Source organism: Rhinolophus ferrumequinum, chromosome 3 (assembly GCF_004115265.2).
Source record: "Rhinolophus ferrumequinum isolate MPI-CBG mRhiFer1 chromosome 3, mRhiFer1_v1.p, whole genome shotgun sequence".
In the NCBI taxonomy this organism is placed as follows: Eukaryota; Metazoa; Chordata; class Mammalia; order Chiroptera; family Rhinolophidae; genus Rhinolophus; species Rhinolophus ferrumequinum.
The window spans coordinates 83835172-83844234 of record NC_046286.1 but is presented as its reverse complement, the minus strand read 5'-3'; positions in this window follow the sequence as shown (position 1 = coordinate 83844234).

Sequence of the window (9063 nt, the reverse complement as noted above, 5' to 3'; positions counted from 1 at the left end):
CGTCATCTAAACTTTCTCACAGCTCATTTTATAGGAGACATGTACATGTCACTTGCATTTTGTCCATCACATTAGGCTTGCTTACTATGGGTCTTCAGGCGGCAAGCACTGAAGATCAGTCATAGTACTGTTCATTTCCCATCAGAAGAAGATAAAGGAGAAAACGGAGGTCAAGTTCAAAGACGAGACTGTTAGGCGACAGGTCTGAGCAGAGTTGGCTGAAGCGTTGCCTTAAATTACACAAGGATTTAGAGGCAGGCAGGGATCTTTCTCCTCCAGAGGTTAAGGTTTTATGTGGGCACTCCATCTGGATGACATCATTTGATAAAATTTTATCAAAGAGAATTGGTTTAACAGCCCAAGAGAGGTGGACTTGAGGTAGCTATCATTGACAGAAGTCCAACTACTTAAAAAAAAATATATCATTGCTGAAACTTCTGAACCAAAAGAAGACAGAATTTCCTCCAATCACAAGGAACCAAGACAAATATCACATTTCCTGGCTGCCTACTCAACTTACCACACCCCTCCCCCAGCTCCCCTTTAGCAACAGAGAAAGAAATCACAGTAGTGAATTAATAATTCTGTGAGGCAGACTTTCCTGTGTGATTCAGCCAGGCAGCCGGAGGAGGGTAGGCAGCGAGTTCTTTAACTCTGCGCGCTCTGGACTGGCTTTCAATATTAGACATCCGGAGTTTTTGAAAATTAACACTGGAACAAAAGTGACTATCACACTTCATGTCCCCTTCACCCGCCCTCAGTCAAAACTTTATTTCAGATTTCTTTGGGGCACTTAAAAAAAAAGAAAAAGAATGGGAAACACTATCTAGAAATGTAGAAATCAAACCGATACTAAAAGCGTATTGTAGCAATTCCCACCACCTATGATTGACGTTACTATAAACTGAAGGAAAAATGTGTTTTACCATAACTGACACGCCTTCGACTCTGTACTGAGCCCCTTCCTCTCTCTTTCCAGCATATCTATTTAATCATGCATGACTGCAGCAAGGTGATGCAACAGTTTCAACGTAACTACCTTATCTAGGCCTGGAATGAGAAACCTGTGTGACTGAGGAGCTGTAGACAGCACGCCCCTTGGGCATAAGAATAACAGTGAGAGTTTTTCCACTGTGGTCTTGCAGGTGTATCTGTGTCACTTGAACCCCCCGGGAAGTGCCCCCCAATAATCCACAGACCATATGGGAACTCCAGGGCACTGTGCTGACTTTCCTGCCGTACACGTTTCTAAGATAAGGGTCTAATAATAAGTTCAATTTCCAGTCCCCTTGTCTACTTCCTGGATTTTCAAAACCGGAAAGATTTACCTAAAGCAACATACACATCCAGAGGAAATCCTGTTCACCTGTAGTGGGATGGAGGACTCTGAGATGTCCTATTGACTCATTTTTCAGTGCTCCCCTGACATTCTCAGGATAACATCCATTGGAGATATGCTTCCCGTAGGTGGGCTTCCCATGAACAGGCGGCGTGAATTTTTCCACACCATTAGAGTAAAATCAATACCTTACCTTAAAAACCTCACAGGACTCCCTAAACTGGGATGAGTGAATTATTGTACAGACAATGCAGCTGTATCAACAATTACATAAGATTATTGTCTACCCAAGCAGAGACAGAGAGAATCCCCAAAACGTGACTCTCTGGGATCACTCGAAATTCACTATTATTGTTCTCCAGCACATGATAGAGAACATTCTAGAAAGTGCCCAAAGGCTGCCCACTCACAATGAAATAAGGAACCGGAGATATGACTTTGGGCTGACAGTTGATTAGACAACTGCTCTTCTCTGAGGTGGAGCACTTGGACCTTGTTGCCCAGACCAGCAGTGGGAGGTCATCTCACTTGCTTCCTACCTCCTCTGGGAAACTTCCACCTTGGATTTTGACATCACAAATCAATATGATCCTATCCATTAAATGCATTTCACAGAAGCTACATGTAAAATATTTGAATGTAGACTCTGTTTTTCAGTTACAAGTATGTTCCCACTGTGAAAAAAAAAAGTGGCCTCAACCTTTTTAACAATGTTAACATTTACCTGAAGAAGAAACTGAGATTTAACCTTTGTGCATTTGATTCTTTCCCGCAGCCTTCCCTGAAACTGGGGTAGATGGACACAAATTCTTATGATTTAATACTGTATTTAAAAATAGATATTCTACTGGACTTTGTTATTTATAACTTCAATGGGTTTGTGAAAGATGTATGCTGGTCGCAAGGTATTTTTATTTCATTGAACATGATGATGGAGTCTGGGTTTAGGAAGAAAGAGCTGGAAGGGAGTGTAATTGTTTATTAAATTTATCAATCTTTGTTTTTCCTTTTGGATAGCATATTTGGTCTCGTTTAAGAAATTCTTTTCTATCCTCAAGTTAGAAAAATATTCAACCCTGCTTTCTTCTCAGAGATTCAAAGATTTGCTTCCGACCCATGAAAACTTGCTCTATCTAGAATTGATTTTTGTGTGTGGTGTGAACTAAGACACCAGCTTTAATTTGGTCCATAATTATATCCAACTTCATTTATTAAAGGTTCCGTCCTTTCCATACTACTCAGCTATGTCACCCCCCGTTATGTAAATAAATTTCCATGTATGCATGTGTCGCCTGATGTGATACTCAACCTCACTGGTGATCAAGGAAATGCTGATCAAGACTATTGAGACACATTTTCATGACCATATAATTGGCCTCTCTATTCTATTCCACTGAAAATCTGTTTCTGTGTCAATACCAAACTATTATTTACCATCAATTGTTCTTCTAGGATAAATCCACCTAGCTCATGGTATATTATCTTTCTATACATAGTTAGATAGGGTTTTCTAACAGCTTGTTTCACATTTGTGTGTCTATATTGATGGCTGTATTGGGCCTCTAATTTTCCTTTCTCATTCTATTGTTGTCTAATTTTGGTAGCAATGTCATACTGAATTCATAGAATGGGCTCTGGAGTGTTTTTTCTCTATGAATTGTAGGGCTAATATAAGGGATAAATGTTAAGAAAACTTTATTTTTTTTAAGATTACAAAAGGTATACGAGTTCTGACAATTAGGTTCACGAATTCATCCTAGAAAAAGTGCTACATACCTCATTGCTGAGTATCTCTACAGTCACCTTCGAAGTACTCCCCTTGGGAAGCTATACATCAACACCAGCATCTAGTCCACCCTTCAAAGCAATTTTGGAACTCTTTTTCTGGAATGGCCATCAGAGTTATTGCCAAATTACCACACTTGATGTCCTAAATGTCATGAAAATGTTTTCTTTTCAATATTTCTTTTATCTTCGGGTAAAGAAAGAAGTCACTGGGGGCCAGATCAAGTGAGTAGGGAGGGTGTTCCAATACAGTTACTTGTTTACTGGCTAAAAACTCCCTCACAGACAGTGCCGTGTGAGCTGGTGCATTGTCGTGATGCAAGAGCCATGAATTGTTGGCGAAAAGTTCACGTTGTCTAACTTTTTCACGGAGCCTTTTCAGCACTTCCAAATAATAAACTTGGTTCACTGTCCAGTTGGTACAAATTCATAATGAATAATCCTTCTGATGTCAAAAAAGGTTAGCAACATTGTTCTAAGGTTAAGTTCGTTGCGAACTTAATTGTCCATCCTCATATACATCCATTATCAGAAATTCTAAAATAACTAAAATTATGATTTATAGCATTTCTGCAGACTATGTTCAATTCACTCATCGCTCTCTTTGTATATCTATGGATAAACACATACACAGAATTATGATCGTAGCAGCACGTATTATTTTATTTACTTCTTTCACTATGCATTGGTATTTCCCCCATGCCATTACTCTTCAAAACCAGGAATTTTAGTAGCTAAATATTAAAGCTAATCATTAAAAGGAATCCATATTAACCTCCTTCTGGGTCTCAAAGCAAAATTTTTTGTTTTTCAGGTGAGTAGTTAATGTTTAAAAACTCAGTACAGTCCTATAGTAGTGTATATCTTCACTTCCTGTTAAGCTTCAGGCACCTGTCACCTTCATTCTTAACTTCATCCGAGTCCAGACCCAGCTGGCCTGACCAAGCCTTGCTCTACGTGAGGTGCCCCAACCCGACTCATAGGTGCCAACTTGCATTTGTGTTGGAGCCAAGCCATTGTGCCTAAGGTGAGCTCCAATATCTTCAGCCGACTGAGACCCATCCTCTTTCTTCCTCCTGGCCCGCAGTGAGCTTGCTCAGCCCGTGTCACTGGGCAGTTTATCCTGATTACCACCAAAATAGTCCATATGGGCCTGGATAAAGTTCAGGTCATGACCTTTACTCAGCTTTCCGGGGGCCTTGATAACATGCTGTCCTATTGCCAGATATTTCTTCATTTATTTTGTTAGTCAGTTGGTCAAGTCAACAAAAATATATTGACGGCCTACTCCATGCCAAGCTACTATGTGGTGAATGCTACCGCCTGGAGTTTGATCTGCTGCTGAGATATCATTGCAAAACAGACAGGCTCCAGGCAACTCTGCCAAGTGTCTGATTCTGAAAATCACCTCTTCCTGGACAGTCCTGTTTTGCCCCAAATTGTATCTCTCAAATATTGATACCGTATCAAGTGTACCATATCCCTCTGGACACTTATCTTGAAAATCTGGCCACCCATCTTAGGACCCACTTCTATAGCCTGTTGTCCTCTGTCAATTCTGCCTTCCTCTCCTATCTTCATCTCCCCTTCGACAAGGTCCAAACAGACTTTCCAGGTGAGGTTTCTTGGGTTATCTTACAATACTTGTAGTTTACCAAAATGACTTTCCCATTCTAGTTTTAAATCATAAAATAATTCTGAGATAAGCAGGGAGGTTTGTTAAATTTCTATGTCACTAAAGGGAAAATTGGCTTTAAAATGTCAAATGACTTATTTATATTTATATAGTTAGTAATTGGCCTCTTTAGGACTTGAACACAGACCTTTTGTCTCTTATTTTAGTGTTCTTTCCACTTGATGGGGGCTGGAGATGACTAATATTCATTTTGAATTGACTAATTCATCTCAGGAGGCAGCCAACTTTCCAGCATAAAAGATTAATGTATTAGGCGTCCCAGGACAACACATTAACCTTCAAATAATTACTCAAAAGGTATAAATATCAGATACTGTTACAGTTAGCGGGATAAAAACCAGTGGATGTGAAGGACCTTTGAGAAACATTCCTTAAATGTCTCCTCGTCTGTTGCATATAGAGCCAACACCCATGTGAGAATACGGTTCCTACTAGGCACAGATCTATCAGGGGGAAAGCTCTGGATAGCATGTTGGCAGATTGAAACTGACTTGGCTACTTCAGAGGGGAGAAGCTATCCTAGTTATACACAGTGATGGGCCACGTAATGTTTCAGTTAATGATGAACTGCATATGTGACAGTGGTCCTATACGATTATAATGGAGCTGAAAAATTCCTATCACCTAGTAACATTGTAGCGCAACACATTTCTCAGAGAGGGCTGACCCTGGGCAAGACATGAAATTCTTATCCTAATAAATATGTTAGACCTCAAACATTGTCTCAACATTTGCTTCCAGAGAAAGTCCAAACTGTGTCAAACATTGGGTTAAGCATTTCGGACACAGAAAAAGAGTTTCTCTACTTTAAGAAATTGACATTGGTCGTAAACAAATGAACCAATAATTACAAAATAGTGACAGAAAGTGCACAGAGCTTAGTGGGAACACCTAAGAAAAGCAGCTAACTCAGACTGGAGAGTGTGAGACAGGAGTTGCTTGGATTAAGGGACTCTTGAGTTGAGTCCTGAAGGCTGCATAGGAGTTGGCTAGGGAATAATGGTGGTGTAGGTGGTGGGAATGGCAGAGGCAGGCTCTGGGCTGTAGGCTCATGACATACCTGGATTCTACGTGGGTCTGCATGTATGCAGAGCCACAGACCCCCATCACAAAGGGCCTTGTGGGCCATGCTAAGGAGCTTGGGCTCAGCTGGAAGTCCATGGAGGGCCATTAAATCCCAATCCTATGATTCAGTGAAATTCTGCTCAGAGTTCAGGGACCCCAAGCTTCATTCAAGTCCTTACTCCTGAAATCTTCCAGGTCTAAGGTTTTCCATGGGTTCCCAGGGGAGAATATAATTAGATGGTCCTTTTAAAAGATCCCACTGGCTGCAATGTAGAGGATGGTTTGCAGGGGTCATAATTAAGAACAAGAAGACCAGTGGTGGTCCAGGGGAGGAGCAATGTGGCTGATGAGCATGAGAGCCAAGAAGAGCTGACAGATTCCAAATGGATAGACTTTAATCATTCTTTTTTTTTTAATGAAAGAAAACTTTGTTAAAAATTCTGGCTCATTTTATTTTATTTTATTTTGTATTAAATAATATTTTATAGCATAGTTCTCTATTTACCTGATAGTTTCTAACAGATGCCTACTATATTATTTATAACATCTGTTAGCAAATTCTCTGACAATCAGGTATTTAATGTATTTTTGGGATGGAAGAGACATTAGTATATTTACTCAGACATGGGATACCAAGTTGTCCTTTCCTCCAAAACACAAAATCCTACCTAGACAATAAGAGAAGCATAAAGTCAGTTTAAGTAATATGTTTCTAAATTCTGTGGTTAAATAATTGTGGTATATTTTCCACAGACCTACAAACTACTCTGCTGCCTCTAAGGGCTGTGTTTAGCCTATACTAGGCCAATGGGGCTGATCCTTTGCAGATCCAGAAGCTTCTGTGTCAACAATTTCCTTTCCATTCTTCCAAACTACTTTTTTTTCCACAGTGAAAAAGACCATTCTTTTTAAACGTCAATTTATTAAATGCATTTTCTGTTCATTTGTTTGTTTATCAGCAGTCATTTTGCATACTTTCCTTTCCAGTCAGTTTATGGCTATTGGAAGGCTGGAGGTTTCAGGCTCAGATAAAAAAAAAAAATGTCAGTCTCCTATTTTGAAAATATTCTCTATTTTGAATATGGTGTTTTAAATAAAAAGTAACTTCATACATGAGCTAATAAACACAATACTTTGAAAATCGAGGAAAAATAGCTAAGAGTAACACAATTATTTTTAGTTCAAAGTGCCTTGCTTTAAAAACCACAAGCCTGATGATGTCTTTAAATCTTCTAGAAGGCTTACAACAACCACCAGGCTTCTAGCTAGTCATTTAAAAATTTTTCTAAACATAAGTTTGTCATTTTTAGTTTAAGTTTTCTAAAGATGATCATCCAAAGTGTGAAGGGTTACTTATTTCCTGTTTTCTGACTCAATATTCTATTGGAAAATCTAACTATAAAACTGGAATTCATAGAAAAATATTATATAATTATGAAACAAATTCAACATTTAACCAACATGTTAATTGGTTTCACCTTTATAAAACTGTTGGTGGGAGGGGATGTGGGACCTGGATGATTTCAAGAGTAAGGATTTGAGTGAAGTCAGATCCCTAAAAGCTGAGCAGAATTTCATTGACTGATAGGATGAGAAGATATTAGAATGTCTCGATAAATAGATGAGTATTGTTTTAAAGGCAGGGTGTGGGGTGGGGGAAGACAGTGACAGAAGGACTTATTCCACTTCTTTCCTTAGTCATTTCAGGATTCCATGTCTCTTATATTAGGAAATTCATGCTTGTGCTTGCTATGATTTCTCATGTTGTAAATAATGTTTTCTCTTAGTTTGATTCCTGTGTAGTCTGACAGCTGCATGTCATTTTTAATATAATAAAGTATTATAGCAATATTTGAAAATATTACATTAAATTTCATCCTAAGAAACTCTAAGGATTTCCCAAATTACTATCTTTTAACTCAAGATGCTTAGGGAATTTGTAGCTTGGAAATAGGATTTTCCTCTGGGAGCTAAATAATAGACCAGCTCAGAAATGGACCAAGTTGCCAGAAGAGACAATCTGTGGCCTAATTGAAAGGGTTGACATGATTAGAGGAAAAGTGGGCCAGTCAGAAGGTGGGGATGGTGACACGAAGACCAGGCAGGGTCTCAAAGGCAGACACGGTCCATCCAAGCACCACGTCCAGCAGACAGCACCCTGGAGGACTCCTGCTGTACACAGAATGAAGACTCCACCTTTTGGAGCCTGACATCGGCCTATCCCAATATGCAGAAGAACGCATCCACCACAAGAATCAGTCACTAGCTCCCTGAGATCTGCTTCTGAGCTCAGCAGGCATCCTGATAATAGGGATTCCCATGGAGCGAGCTTCTGAGGAAGGTGGTGCACTGACCAGAGGGTGTGTACCTTTCGGATAGTAAGTTGTTTTCACGTCAGTTATCGATACAGTAGCGTATATTTTATCTCACTCAATATATTGCTTGTGGAAGATGGAGCTTTTACGCTACTTTTACACCACAAAAAGACTCACAATGACAATAAATGTCACCTATTAGGGGTACAGATGAGAAACTAGTCACTTGCAGAAGGAACCACCTAAAAGAAGGTACCTGCCTTCTTCAAATGCCCTAGGTGCATTTGTGTAATTGTGTTCCTTTTCCCTTTGTTGCTTCTGTGAAAATTGTATGTACTCTTTTAGTTACTAGTGATTCCAAACCCTGGCAGCATATTAGATTCATCTCAACTTAAAAAACAAAAATCAGTACCTGAGAGCGCCATCTCAGGCCAATCAAAGGTGGAACTCGGATCATTGGCTGGGTTTAAAAGCCATCTAGGTGATTCTAATGTGTCCCCAGGGTTGAGAATCATTAACTTGGTTATTAATAGAAAAGAACATTTTCTGGTAAAAGGAGGGGGAGAAGTTCCCTAATATATTTTTAAATTCATTTAATGAGCATTTTACAGATGAGGAAACTGAGACTCAGGCATGAGGCAACTTACTCAGGTCTGAATAACAAGCAATGGGGCCAGGGTTTGAACCTATCATTTATTTTACAAAATATCAAGTTCTTTTCATGATATCCGGGAGCAGCAGAACAGAAGGCAGGAATTCTGCCAGACTCTGGTGAAGGGAGAAAAGAGAAGGGAGTGGAAGGCAGAAGGGGCATCCAGAAGACTTGCTGAGAAAAGGCAAAGAAGGAGAGAAATTTCCAGAAC